The following is a 12,748-nucleotide window of genomic DNA, read 5'->3' as shown; positions in this document are numbered from 1 at the left end:
ATTTAACAGGAGAGGGAGAGGTGGAGACTGTCATTTCTGAAATTTTCTCTAGGAAGGACTGATACTGAGTGTTTGAGGGTGTCATCTGTCTCCCCCATAGGTTGTAGTCACTTTCTGAGGATTTTGAGATTTAATTAATGCAGTCAGTGTTTTGTTTGTTCATTTTAGTTTTAAAAAATATTACATAAATAACACATGAATACTGAAAAAGCAAACACACTGAAGATAAAAATTCCTTTTGAAACCAACCCCCACCCCAAATCTCCAGTCTCCTCTGCCCCAGCCAGCCCCAGCCAAATGAAATCACTTTTTCAGTTTGATATACATGCTTCCAAACCTTTTCTTACATATATATATATATATATATATATATATAAAATATGTGGTAGTGTTTTATTTCTTGATTTTTCATAAGTTGCATTATTCCACATTTATCATTCTACAACTAGCTTTCTCCCCACCCACTCGTCAACATGTCTTAGAGCTTTTATTTTAAGCTTCTCATAACTCGACCTTATTAAAACAAACAACCCTGCTGAATTGTATAGGGTGCCCGGTTAGCTATTCTGTGTATGTTTTTAGCTATTTCTCTATTGATAGACATTGAGGTTGTTTCTGATTACTTTTTTCTTTTCACCATTAAAAACAACATGACAGAAAACAAGTTTGTCCATATCAACCTATGTGCAAATATGACTTTTTCCTTGAGGTTAAATATTCGGTGGAATGGCCATGCAGAAGAAATTAGAAATTATTCATGTTTTGTTTTAAGAGACATGACCAGTTTTCCCTACAACATGACTCTCAGTGATCAACTCCAGCAAATACTTCTTTTTATTAAGCTTTGAAATGGGCTCACCCTGGGCTCCAAACACAGCAGAGACAGGAAGGCTATAAGCCTGAGTCTTTGCCTTCTAAGAAGGCTTAAGACTCATCTATGGGGGAGGGGGGTGCCTGGGTGACTTAGTCGGTTAAGCATCTGCCTTCTGCTTGGGTCCTGGTCTCAGGGTCCTGGGATCGAGCCCTGCGTTGGGCACCTTGCTCAGTGGGGAGCCTGTTCTCCCTCTCCTGCTTCCCGTTTATGCTTTCGTTCTCTCAAATAAATAAGATCTTTAAAAAATAAAAGCAGGGGCGCCTGGGTGGCACAGCGGTTGAGGGTCTGCCTTCGGCTCTGGGCGTGATCCTGGTGTTATGGGATCGAGCCCCACATCAGGCTCCTCTGCTAGGAGCCTTCTTCTTCCTCTCCCACTCCCCCTGCTTGTGTTCTCTCTCTCGCTGGCTGTCTCTGTCTCTGTCAAATAAATAAATAAAATCTTTTTAAAAAATAAATAAATAAAAATAAAAATAAAAAATAAAAGCAAAACTCATCTATGGGCCCCCATATATCAACTGGCAAAAGAAAGGCTAAATCAGAAGCTAACAAAGATTAGTTATTTATGAAGGTGGATGGACAGAAATGGGACATAAAGAAGGAGGGAATGGGAACAGGTAGTAGGAACGAGGTGGCCACAACACTCCTCTGAGTATATGTAAGCCCTTTGATGCAGCTGTAACTCTTAGAACCAGTGTAATGGTTTACATACTCCCAGAATAAATAAATCATTCAAATCAACCAGGATGAGAAGAGAACCCAACATGGAACACCAAAAATAAGGAATCTAAGTGTATTACAAATAAAGAATATAACCACCCTGGAGGGGATAGGGAAGAAAACACCTAACCTAAGTAACTGAAAAATGACATTTTGGATACTATAAGACTAACTATGCTCTTTTCGTCCCTGGCTGTCATCATGAATGACACAATCACTGTCTGGACCAGGAAGTTCATGACCAACTGACCACTTGAGCAGAAACAGATAGTCATTGATGCCCTTCACCCCGGAAAGGCAACAGTACCTAAGACAGAAATTTGGGAAACTAGCCAAAATGTACAAGATCACACCAGATGCCATATTTGGATTTGGATTCAGAAGCCATTTTGGTGGTGGCTTTGGCATGATTTATGATTCCTTGGATTATGCAAAGAAAAATGAACCCAAACACAGACTTGCAAGACATGGCTGGTATGAGAAGAAAAAGACATCAAGAAAACAGCAAAAGGAATGCAAGAACAGAATGAAGAAAGTCAGGGGGACTGCAAAAGCCACTGTCGGTGCTGGCAAAAAGCGAGCTGGAGATTGGACCACAGAAGGAGTAAAGATACTGCAGTGGCTTTATCTGTGGTGATTGTGCAGATTTTTCATGAGAGGATTAAGAAACTAAGAATGTCAATGTGTCTGGTTGAGGAAAAAAAGACGACTAACCATGGAAGGACTGTACACAGAGATTGTAGTTTAGTCAGTAAATTTGTTGCTGTCTGTGGGTCTCACAGGGGAATGAGTTAGCAATTCTGAAACTGTTTTATGTGCAGACTAGTCTGGGTCCAATTAGGAGACAGAAACCACAGCCATTCGAACAGGGAAAGTTTAATAAAAAGAATTATAACTATAACAAGGGATTGGAGAAATGAGTGATTGGCTAGTAAGACTAAAGAATATAGGAATAGCATATCTAAGGAGCAGCCACTGCCTAGGACTGAGAGACAACCCAAGGGAAAGACTCCCTCCTCTGGGACAGAGATCTAGACCGAGTTGGAGAGGGCATGGCCATGGCTCACTGAATAGCAGGGAAGTCACTGCAGTGCCATACTATCAGAACTTGCCAGAAATCCACTCCCTAGGGTTCCAGGAAAACTGTTCACAGGGAGGTATCTCACTGGAGGCACTCTACTATGTAACTGCCTGAAAAGGCTGCCAGGGAAAGCGGCCAGGCACTGGTTCTCGGATGCTGTGTACTGCAGGAGCCAGCAGCTAGAATCTGGTATTGGGGAAGCTGTCTACACTGCAGATGCTGGAGGAGTAGCCTACCGTGCAGGAGCCTACCAGAAGGAACACACCAGGCCAGCCTTCCTCCTTTCTCCTGCAATGATTCTCCATTGCCCTCTACTGACAAAATTCAACATGGCGCGAGCTAAGGAAAATATTTAAATGAACCAGCTTTACTTTTGCATACCAGATAATGAAGGATGAATTTGGATTTGAGGGACAATAAACGGATCACTGGCAGAGTCCAACCCTTTGTCTACTTGCCTTCCATGGGCTCCCTTTTACACACGTTTGAACTCTCATATAACAAAACCTCTCTATAATTCCACCTAACAAGATACAGCTTTTTATCTTAGAAACGAAGACATTTTCCTGCTCTCTGCCAAATGAGGAGGAAACAGTCCCACCGAGAGTTATTGTATCCATCACTGACTATGTTAATTAACCCTTAAATTCTGTCATAGCCCCACTGAATAGTCTGTTACCTAAAATCTAAGCTGTAAAGTTAGCTTCAGCAATTTGTATGCAAAATAAAAATGGGAAGAAGGAGAAAGAAGAAGAAAATGGTTAGCATATACAAATAAACACATATGTATGACAAGCAAATAAATGTTTCTATAATTGGTCATAAGGCTGTAACTGATAGGTACGACGTTCTTCTTCACTACACAGTCATTATTTCCCTCACTTTCAGGCAAAACCTCAGCTCATTGGGGTGACCCAAGCCTTCATTCCCAGTGACTCTAGGTACTTAATTGTACCTGCTTTTCTTGGTTGCTTTAATTTTCCATTATCCCTTACTATTAGGCATGGAAGTCCTAAGAGGTACTCTAGAGAACCCCTGAGTACATATGGATAAAGAAATAAATTTACGTCTATGTATATATGTGTGCTAGTAAACACGGAATATATTTCCCAGCCCTGAGAGTGCCTAGACACAATGACGCCCCAGCGACTCACTGAGTGTCCAGATCTTGGTTTCAAAAGATGATTCTCCAATAAAAAGAACCAGAAATCCTTGAAGAAATTATTGAGTCTAGCTAGCACTAGGACAGAGAAAATACAAGATGAACACACAAAATAAATATTCATTCGCCCATGTTTGTGAATTAAATAACTGAGTAAATAAATTAATGGGGGAGAGGGGCCGGAGGATTTCAATTAACAAATGTAGAAGGAATAAGGGAAATAGAAAAATCAGGACGAGAACATCACAGTAATGATTGTTGCATGCAAGATCCACTCATGGATGCTAAAATTAGCTAGCAAAAGTTTGAGGGTAACAAGATATTTGCATCATCTTAAAGTATCCCCACTGGGCACCTGGGTGGCTAAGTCAGTTAAGCGTCTGCCTTCAGTTCAGGTCATGATACCAAGATCCTAGGATCAAGCCCCACATTGGGCTCCCTGCTCAACGGGAAACCCACTTTGCCCTCTCCCTTTGCCCCCCACTCATGCATGCTCTCTCTCTCTCGTGCTCTCTGTCTCAAATAAAGAAATAAATAAAATCTTTTAAAAAATAAAAAAATAAAAGTATCACCACCAAGAAATTATAAAGAGAAGATAGTAACTTCACAGTGGAGACACCTGGCAGACACCATCTTAACCACGTGATCAAAAGTAAAGTAAGAGGGGCACCTGGTTGGCTCAGTCAGTAGAGCATGTGATTCCGGCTCTTGGGGTCCTGAGTTCAGGCCCCACGTTGGGTGTAGAGCTTACCTAAAAAAAGTAGGGACTCCTGGCTGGCTCATTCAGTTAAGCAGCTGCCTTCGGCTCTGGTCGTGATCCCAGGGTCCTGGGATTGAATCCCATATCGGGCTCCTTGCTCAGCGGGGAGTCTGCTTCTCCCTCTGCCTGCTGCTCCCCCTGCTGTGCTCTCTCTCTCTCTCTCCGTCAAATAAATAAAATCTTAAAAAAAAAAAAAAGTAAAATAAGACATAGTGACACCATGTACCCCCGAGATGATACACAACATCATTTCTCTGGCATTCTTACCAAAATTTCATAACTTGAATCCATTCTTGAAAAAACATCAGACAAATCCAAATTAAGGGACATTTTTGAATACTCTTCAAGTGTGTCAGGTCATGAAAGACTGAAGAACTTTCAGAGATTAGAGACTAAGGAGACAAGACAACTAAATAATGCAGGATTCTGGATGGATCCTGGACCAGAAATAGGACGTTAGTGGACCACTGGTACAATGTGACAAGAAGGACACTGCAACTCTGTGGTCTTCCTCTCAAAAACCCATAACCCCATCTAGTCATGAGAAAGACATCAGATTGCAATTGAGGAGCAACCTACAAAACACCAGATCAGTGCTCAAAACTGCCAAGGTCATCAAAACCAAGAAAAGTCTGAGAAAAGAAAGGTCCCAGCCCAGAGTCTCCTCAGGAGGGTGACACCAAAATAGAATGTGGTATCTTGGATGGGATCCTGGAACAGAGAAGTGGCATTACAGAAAAAAAGAAAGACATCTGACTAAAGTATGGGCTTTAGTTAATAATAATATATCAATATGGATTCATTTATTGTGGCAAATATACCATACTAATATAAAATGCTAACAGAAGGGGAAACTGGGTAGGTGTACGTATGAGCTCAGGACTATCTTTTCAGTTTTTCTGTGAATTTCAGACAATTCTAAAATCTAAAAATTTATTTTTAAAAAAGGGACATTATCAGTAGGGAGAATGGTAAACTTCCAATAACTCCAATAATTCCGTAAATTACTCAGTAGTATTATATTAATGTTTTTTCTGGTTTCTATAATGCGGCTCTGGTTATGTAAGAGGTTACATAAGAGGTTAGGGGGATGTTGGGTAGAGTGTATACAGGTCCTCTTTGAACTATTTTTGCAACTTTTCTGTAAATTTAAAAATATTTCAAAAACACTTCTTTTTTTTAAACGAGCTTGAAAAGCCGCCACTTTTTTAAAAAGGGACTCCAATCTATGGCCTTGCACACCACTCTCAACGTTGGCCTCGCCACAATATATGCATACTTTTAAAGGTACGAACTATGTCGAGAGTAGCCAATGTACATATGGCTCAATTTTATGGAAAGCAGTTTGGAAGTCATGAACAAAGCTGGAAGTACAACCAAGGCAATAAATAAGACCGCCTGGAGAGTCCCAGGGAAACATTGTGAGACATTACATAACGGCAGCCAACAGCAATGGAAGAATTTATTTTAGGTTTCCCGTTTAAATGTATATATTTATGTGCACTGGGGAAGGCCAGTGGAAGTCATCGTCTGACCTCTCCAGAGAAGGGAGGGTGCACCATTGTCCCTGGACACTGGCCACCCCTGCACCCCACACTCCCAGCCTATGCTAACCTGAAGAGATTTCCACCTCTGGGGCGGGGCTACGAAGCTGCTGTCTGGGAGGAGGAAGAGGTCTGTCCCAGTGGGTGCTTGCAGGCCCCTGAGGGCCTGTACGGTTTTGTTGCTGACGTGAGGCCGACTTCTCTTGCTCATGAACTTGGCTCGATGCCTTGCTCTGTGTCTGTTTTTGCAATCTGTCACTCCCTTGCTCCATCTCTATCGAAATTTAGCTCTAGAATTTCCTGCTTGAGGGCCTTAGGTTGGGGGACTGGAATCAGGGCATACTGTGCTTTTTTTTTTTTTTTTTTTTTTTTTTCTCCAACTGAGAGGCACTGGTTGGCCCATCCCTGCAGTGAGGGCATGTCCTACATGGCTCTGACACATGGGGTTGCTGCCTGCTGCTTCTAGGGGTGCAAGTTATTCAACTGTGACGATCTTCCCCCACTGGCATTCATTCCAGAGGAGTAAAGAAGATATGTCTGCAACTGGAAAATGAGTGTCGTGTGTTTCTTACTTCCCTTCTGTCCTGTTTCCCCCAAGTGCCTTGGCAGCCCCTGTTCCCCACCATTTGCCCTGAACTAGTTTCTGCTAAAATATAAACTGGGGAAGCTAGGGCCTGAGCAAATACTTCGAAACTCTTTTTCCCCTCGGCTTCTGTGATGGTTAGTTTTCTGTGTCAACTTAACTGGGTTAAGGGTTGCCCATATAGCTGGTAAAACATTGTTTCTGGATGTGTCTGTAAAGGTATTTCCAGAAAAAATTAGCATTTTAATTGGTGAATTGACCAAAGCAGATGGCCCTCCCCAGTGCAGGTGGGCATTACCCAACTGGTTGAGGCCCTAGTAGAACACAAAGGCAGAGGAAAGGCCAATTCTCTCTCTCTCTCTCTCTCTCTCTCTCTCTCTCTGCTTGAGCTGACACATCCATTCTCTTGCCCTGGGACCCTGGCAATCCCGGTCTCAGACTTTCTGATTCAGTTTGGGACTTACATCATCAGCCCCCATTTCTCAGGCCTTTGGACTTGGACTGAATTACACACCACCAGCTTTCCTGATTCTCCAGCTGGCAGACAGCAAACTGTGGGACTTCTCAGCCTCCATGACTGCATGAACCAATTCCCATAATAAATCTCCTCTTATATATATCTCTATATATCCTATCAGTTCTGTTTCTCTGGAGAAGCCTAACTAAGACCACTCCCTCTTAGTTCGCTTCCTGTCCCTCTGAACCCTCTTTTCATGGTTCATTATCTCCAGCTTCTTCTTATATCCCAGCCTTTAAAACAGAGTTGGAAGGACAAGATTGGGGTTCATGATGCAGCACAGTCTCCAAATAGCTGTGTGTCATTCCGGCAAACCGGGAAACTTTCGTGAGCCTCAGATCCATTACCTGTTAAGTGGAGCTCTCAGTGGCTGCCTGAAAGTCTCAGGAGGCTTAGCTAAGTGTGAGGTACTGCCCTGGAAAATGAGTTCCTTGAGGGCAGGGACCTCATGACCTTGAGCATGTTCTATTCCTATGCCTTGCACAGTGCCTGGCATACAGCAGGTACTCAATAAATGCTTGCTTAATAAACAGTTGAATCTAAAAATGCTAGTCATTATTATTGTAATAAACCTAAACCAATTATGAAAAAAAATTAAAAAAAATAAAAATGCTAGTCATTATGATTATTCATTTGTATATGTCACAAGCCATATATCATTTACGTTCAAGATGGTACTGGAAAAAATAAAAAGAAAAACAACAAATCTGATAGTAGAAGGTAAATGGAGAGCTAAAAAGTATAGGTGTAATAATTTGAGAAATAAAATGGCTGAGTTGCATGGTTGCTCCAGGTTGTTTATTGACCTGTCTCATTGAGTGGCTTACTGGGGGTTTCTTTCCTCTTGACATATGTGACCTATCTGGGATCTTTCTAGACATTGATTACCCAGTTTGAATCCTAACCTGCTGACATAGCATGCCCATTTCCTTAAGAATAATTTTAGGGGTGCCTGGGTGGCTCAGTACATTAAGTGTCTGCCTTCAGTCCAGGTTATGATCTCAGGGTCCTGGGATCAAGCCCCACGTCGGGTCTGTCCACTTAGTGGGAAGCCTGCTTCTCCCTCTCCCTCTGCTCCTCCCCCCCGTCCCCATCCCCCTACTGCCTGCTCCCTACCCCTGCTCGCTGCTCCTGCTCTCTCTTTCCTCTGTCTCTCAAATAAATAAATAAATAATCTTTTAAAAAGAGAGAGAATAATTTTAGAGAAGTCTGGAAAAGCTAATTACATTTTAAAATTTCACAAATTCATAAAAGGCATTTAGGAAAAAAGAAAAACTTGAGTAAAACTATTCCTTAGAGAGATAAAACAAGGAATTACTTCCTTTAAGCAAGAATAGGATATTCTGCAAAAAGGACAATCACTAAATAAGAAAGAGCTGCTCTTGGGTATTAAGAAATATAATAATCAGGGGCACCTGGGTAGTGCAGTCGTTAAGCATCTGCCTTTGGCTCAGGGCATGATCCCAGCATTCTGGGATCAAGTCCCACATCGGGCTCCTCCACTGGAAGCCTGCTTCTTCCTCTCCCACTCCCCTTCTGTGTTCCCTCTCTCACTGGCTGTCTCTCACATAAATAAATAAATAAATCTTAAAAAAAAAGAAATATAATAATCAAAATAAAAATTATTTGATTTTGAAGATCTAGTTGAAGAAATGTTCTAAAGCATGGAATGAAATGACTAGAGGTGGAAAATAGTCAATAATGACAAGAAAATTGAAGGATAAACTTAGCATACTTGTTGTCCAACTCAGGATTTTCATAAAGAGTAAGCAGGGAGTGGGGGTGCTTGGGTGGCTCAGTCTGTTAAGCGTCTGCCTTTGGCTCAGGTCATGATCCCAGGGTCCTGGGATCAAGCCCCACATTGGGCTCCTTGCTCATCGGGGAGCCTGCTTCTTGCTCTGCCTGCACCTGCTGCTCCCCCTGCTTGTGCTCTCTCTCTGTCAAAAAAATAAATACAATCTTAAAAAAAAAAAAAAAAGAAGAGAAAGCAGAGGAAAAGGAAGGAGATAAAAAAGATATATGGAAGACATGTGTCTCCGAAGTAAAAGGCCAAGATGAAGGAAGAGACTCATCCCTGTGAACTTCCAGGACAACAGGAATTAAGAGAGCAGCTTAAAAGCTGAAAGAGAGAGAGAAAGGGAAGAGAGACTGACAAAGGACCAGAAATAGAAATACCATCAGCCTTCTAAACCACAACCTCAGAGCTGAAAGATAGAAGAGCAATGTCTTCAACATTCCTGTGGAAAATTACATTCAACATAAAATTCACTACCTAGTCAAATTATCAATTAACTGTGATGTTTAATGAAGATATTTTTTTAGACATTCAAGGTCTCACAAAATTTACCTTCAGACCTTTTCTCAAGAAGCTAATGAAGGATATGCCCCATTAAGTGAGTGAGAAACCCGGGGCACCTGGGTGGCTCAGGATGTTAAGTAAGCATCCAACTCTTGATTTTGGCTGAGGTCATGACCTCAAGATCATGAGATCGAGACCCAGCTCTGACTCTGTTCCTTCTGTGAGGAGTTTGCTTGAGATTCTCTCTCCCTCTGCCCCTCACCCAGCTCGTGCATGTGCACTCTCTCTCTCTGTCTAAATAAATAAAATCTAAAAAAACCAAAAAACCCAAACAAACAAAATGAGTGAGAAACCCCCAAAGATCCAGAAAATAGGATTCTTTTTTTTTTTTTTAAGATTTTATTTATTTATTTGACAAAGATAGAGACAGCCAGCGAGAGAGGGAACACAAGCAGGGGGAGTGGGAGAGGAAGAAGCAGGCTCACAGCAGAGGAGCCTGATGTGGGGCTCGATCCCATCACGCCAGGATCACGCCCTGAGCCGAAGGCAGACGCCTAACCGCTGTGCCACCCAGGCGCCCCAAATAGGATTCTAATGCCAGAGAGAGGGAACGGGCAGGACAGCTGGGCAGCAGACCTGAAGAACATCCAACCCTGACTGGGGCAGGAGCCTGAGAACTGCAGGGGGAATTCTCCTGAAAAAAAATCCTAAGACAAACGTTAATGCCTCTGACCATGTGGAGAGTTGTATGGGAAAATTTAACAAGGGTTATATTAAAAAAGTAAATACTAACTACACACACATACACACAAACCAAAAAAAGTTGTAACAAGAAAGGAAATATTATCATAAAACACTACTTGCCTTTAAGGTGAATAATGTTTCATAATTATTATCACAATAACATAAACACTAATATTGGTTTAACCCAAATTGTAATTTATTAGTCAGGATTCCAAAAATGAAACAACTCTCAAGGGGTAATTTGAGGAGAATTTCTCAAAAGAGACTTTGTGGGCAGGGGTGAAAAGAAACCACAAAGGAAGGTATGGTACCAGTATGAGGGGTTATTACCAACCCTCTCTCTCCCCTCAACACACAGACCTGAGGAGGCAAGGGGATGGGAGCAGTTCTCAGAAACTGGAGAGAGTGCCTGACAGCAGAGACACGCAGCCCCCACCTCAACCTAACGGTGGTAATCGAGGGCAGAAATACCTTTACTCTCTCCCTCCCCGTTAACTGCCTGCCTGTGCCCCACATTGACCCACCCCAGCCTGAAGACTGAGGGGCAGAAAGGCCATTGATGGGGTCTGTAAGGTTAGAAGCATTCTGGAAGGCAGAGGAAGACATCAGGACAAACCTTAGTGGGTGGATAGAGGAAGGGAATGAAAGAGAACACAATTCTCTTGTGTCATAAAGAGCAGGAAATTAGAGGTGCCTGGGTGGCACAGCGGTTAAGTGTCTGCCTTCAGCTCAGGGCGTGATCCCGGTGTTATGGGATCGAGCCCCACATCAGGCTCCTCTGCTATGAGCCTGCTTCTTCCTCTCCCGCTCCCCCTGCTTGTGTTCCCTCTTTCGCTGGCTGTCTCTATCTCTGTCGAATAAAAAAAAAAAAAAAAAAAAAGAGCAGGAAGTTAGGAGCTAGTGTCTAAATCGGTCAGTCCAGAAAGGCAAGATCAACATATGATTTAGAAATACGGCAGCAAATGTCAGAAAACAGCAAAGAGAGTTGAAACAGGGTGCTCTGGGGAGTGAGAGTGACAAGGGACAGGTCAGAGGACTACTGTTTTCTTCTCTCTCTTTTTTTTTTCAAGATTTTATTTATTTATTTGACAGAGACAGCCAGTGAGAGAGGGAACACAAGCAGGGGGAGTGGGAGAGGAAGAAGCAGGCTCCCAGCGGAGGAGCCTGATGTGGGGCTCGATCCCAGAACGCTGGGATCACACCCTGAGCCGAAGGCAGACGCTTAACCGCTGTGCCACCCAGGCGCCCCTACTGTTTTCTTTTTACATCTATTAGAACTAACAAGACTTTCAAAACTTTATATATGTATAACTTTGATTAAAGTCAAAAAATAATAATATCCAGTCCAATCGTGAGAAAAACATCAGACAAATCCCAACAGAGGGGCATCCTACAAAGTACCTAGGGGATGCTCTTCGAAATTGTCAGGGTCATCAAATACAAGGGAAGTTTGAGAACAATCAGAGTCAAAAGGACCCCGAGACATGGCAACCAAATGTTATGTGGTATCCTGGATGGGATGCTGGAACGAAAAAAAGATATGAGGTAAAAACTAAAGAAAACTGAATAAAGTTTGGACTTTTGTGATGATAATGTATTAATATTGGTTTATTAATTGGAACAAATGTACTATGCTACTAATATAATATGTTAATAATAAAGGAAACTAGGGACAGGGTATATGGGAATGCTATTATCTTCTCAATTTTTCTATAAATCTTCTAAAAATAGTCTATTAAAAATAATAAGGGACTTTACAGTAGAAATAACCTTAAAAGACAAAACTTTATGCATTTTATTTGCATTTAGAATTTTAGTAGGGTTAGATGTTTTTCCAGGCTTTTTAATGAGTTTTTGCATTCAAGACATTAAATCCCAGAATTTCAACAGTGATCCTAGTTATTTATTCATTCAACAAGTAAGTGTCAAATGCCAGCTACACACAGGGTAGTGCCCTGTGCTCAGCACTTGGGATACAAGGACCTTCTCAAAATACCATCCTGCCATCTCTCAGAAGCTGCTGGCTACTCTTAGATTCAAACCAGAGCACAAAGTCCTGCCCCCCTATCCCTGCAGGCGTCTTGAGCTCACCTTGTACCATGCCTCCACACCTCACTGCTCTCCAATCACACTGGCCTCTTTTGGTTCCTTGGTTCCCAATCCCCTCAGGACCTTTGCATATGTTATTCCCTCTGACTAGAACACTCTTCTTGTCTTTGCTCCCCTCCCCTTTGCCCAGGTATCTCAGCTCAGATATCACTTCCTTAGAGACTTGTAATTATTCCCAGTCATGTAGTTGAGTAATGCCAGTGTCCCCCATGGAATGTTTGCTTGTTGGTTCTATGACAGCTGGGACAATGTTTTGTTGTGGACAGTATCTGACTGTTCATACTGGTCTCCAACTTCCAGCATAATGCCTGATGTCGTGCAAGGACTGCATAGGTACTTGTTTGTTTTTTTTTTTTTT

General features: G+C 42.2%; 1 pseudogene; it reads left to right on the top strand.

Annotated features, from left to right (window-relative positions):
* Positions 1 to 1,792: 1,792 nt before the first annotated feature.
* On the top strand, positions 1,793 to 2,228 carry LOC100479793 (annotated as a pseudogene).
* Positions 2,229 to 12,748: the final 10,520 nt, after the last annotated feature.

The sequence above is a fragment of the Ailuropoda melanoleuca genome, chromosome 4 (assembly GCF_002007445.2).
Source record: "Ailuropoda melanoleuca isolate Jingjing chromosome 4, ASM200744v2, whole genome shotgun sequence".
Lineage (NCBI taxonomy): Eukaryota > Metazoa > Chordata > Mammalia > Carnivora > Ursidae > Ailuropoda > Ailuropoda melanoleuca.
The sequence above is the reverse complement of the archived record's forward strand: the minus strand, read 5'-3'. Positions and strand labels throughout refer to the sequence as shown.